We start from the raw sequence: 2,500 nt of genomic DNA on the forward strand, positions 1-2,500 counted from the left end.
CAGAGGAGAGACACACACACACACACACACACACACACACTGTGTGCATAGTACCTACAGCAGAGGAGAGACACACACACACACACACACACACACACACACTGTGTACATAGTACCTACAGCAGAGGAGAGACAACATTTTATCATAACTATGTTCCATTACAGATGTTTATATGTCTGGCAGTGTGTGTGCGTGTGGGTGCATGTTGCTCATGTAAGAAAATATAAAACTTGATTGCAAAATACAAAACGGCAGGTTGTCTGCTGAACCACAGCTCTTCCACTCTAAAAACTGATGGTAGCTCGGATCCAAAAGCAGATGGTGTGTGTGTGTGTGTGTGTGTGTGCGCGCGCGTGTGTGTGTGTGTGTGTGTGTGTGCTTGTGTATGTGTGTGTGTGTGTGTGTGTGTCTCTCTCTCTCTTCCACTATGTCCACTGACCCAGATATGTCACTCCATGTGCAGGAATGCATGTGTACTCCTCACTCTCACTGTCTCTCTCACACACACGCACAACAAACACACACACACACACACACTTTTCAGACACAGACACACACACACACAGACACACACACACTTTGCAGACACACTTGAAGCCATTCTTCTGAACATTCCTGAAATGACCTCAACATAATAAGCGTGTATTACACACTAATGTGTCAACTAGTAGCCAATAAGGTAAGATCTTCTCCTCGTCCAGATCATAGTCCTGACTTAATGGCTTCAAACCTGGGTTAGCAGGATGAATGTGAACTAGTGAATCTCATCAGGTTCTAATGGCCTCCCTCGTGCTTCAAAGTCATATTTCCTCCAGCACTATGCTCTCCATGGTGACGTGAGAGTTCATGTCAGAGCATCACCCAAGCGTAGGCGTGAGGGGCCTGGGCAGCGAGGGCTAGAAGATGGCGGATGCAGGTGCTGGCTGGTGCAGATTTATAGAGCTGGCACGATGGTCCGCAGGATGTGTGGGTGGTACTGCCAGCTGCTGGATCATACCATACCATATGCACAGCTCTCACACACACAGGCACACACACACACACACACACACACACACACACACACACACACACACACAGACAGACACACACACACACACACACACACACACACACACACACACACACACACACAGACAGACACACCACACCACACCGCACACCACTGTGCTGAGATACAGAAATGATATTCTCCATCTTTGAGTAAATCTATGAATCACTTCAGATGGTAAATGATGTGTACCTGGACAAATATGGAATGGTGTGTGGGGGTTTGGGTGTGTGTGTATGTGCGCTTGCGTGTGTGCATACGTGTGTGAGTGTGCGTTTGTGTTTGTGCGTGTGAGTGTGTGAGTGTGTGTGTGTGTGTGTGTGTGTGTGTGTGTGTGGCTGAGGAGTTGTTTTCTGCTGGGGGAAGGCAGAGAGATGGATGTGCTCATGTCACTGCCCACAGCCTACACCACAGACACTTACCCACTACTGCACATCTGATTACCTCCCTCTCTCCCTCTTCCTCTCTCTCTCTTTCTCTCTCTCTCTCTCTCCCCCTCTCTCTCTCCCTCTCCCTTTCTGTCTCTCTCTCCCTCTCTCTCTCTCTCTCCCTCTCTCTCTCCCTCTCATCATTCATTCCCACTCTGTCTCTGTTGTTGCTCTCACTTCTCCATCCCTCCTCCATACCTCCTCCGTCTCTTCTCTCTCGCTCCCCCTCTCCTTCCTGTCTGTGTGTGTGTACCCACCGTGAGGTGAGGACCTCATCACATTTCAAACACAAACACCACGTCCATTCTCCCGCTGCCAGGCTACTCATGCTAATGTGGCCGTGCCCTGGAGTAACGGCGCTGCCTGGCGCCCGCCTCGCTGACGTCACCCCGAGACACGCGGCGTGGCACTGGGTTTCAAGCCAGCACCAAGTCAGCGTCTGCAGAAAGACTTCGACTGCCCGCAGGGGGTCAAAGTGACAGCCTGATCTGAGAACATGCAGGTCTGCAGAAAAACACATTAAGCACTTGTCGCTCCAACCTGAGTGTCTGTCAGTAGGAGTATTTGCTGCATTGCTGTGGGTGTGTGTGTGTGTCTGTGTCTAGGGGGGCTGTAACTTCAGGGATAGAAACACAGTCTGGTGAAGTGTATAAGATCCAAACAGCAATTTAAGTGCTCTTGCCTCCCTCACTTTTCCACGCCTGTCATCATTTTCTTTCATCATAAAACTCAGTTCTCTGGCTCTAAACGCACTGCCATGACGGCAATTAAAGCAATTCATCTGATAGTCCTTTTTTAATCTTCTCTTTATGAGGCAGTGATTGGCAGCTCAGGTATGGTCTTCTTAACAGTAACGTTTGCCTGTGATGGGTTTAGCTTCTCTTCAGAGTCATTTGTACTTTGGGTTCGTTTTGAGTGGCTGTAGTGTGATCTAGCATAAACAGACCAAAGGGTATAGACCTATTGCTCTTTGTCATCTGAAATACCAGAGTTAACAGAATGTGGAGATTCAACAACACA

The 2,500-nt window shown here is 48.8% G+C and overlaps 1 protein-coding gene across 1 annotated transcript in view; it reads right to left on the reverse strand.

Moving 5' to 3' along the window:
* Positions 1-2,500, reverse strand: part of LOC116220763 (5-hydroxytryptamine receptor 4-like) — a 35,672-nt gene that overhangs the window by 21,826 nt on the left and 11,346 nt on the right.

The sequence above is a fragment of the Clupea harengus genome, chromosome 6 (assembly GCF_900700415.2).
Source record: "Clupea harengus chromosome 6, Ch_v2.0.2, whole genome shotgun sequence".
NCBI lineage: Eukaryota > Metazoa > Chordata > Actinopteri > Clupeiformes > Clupeidae > Clupea > Clupea harengus.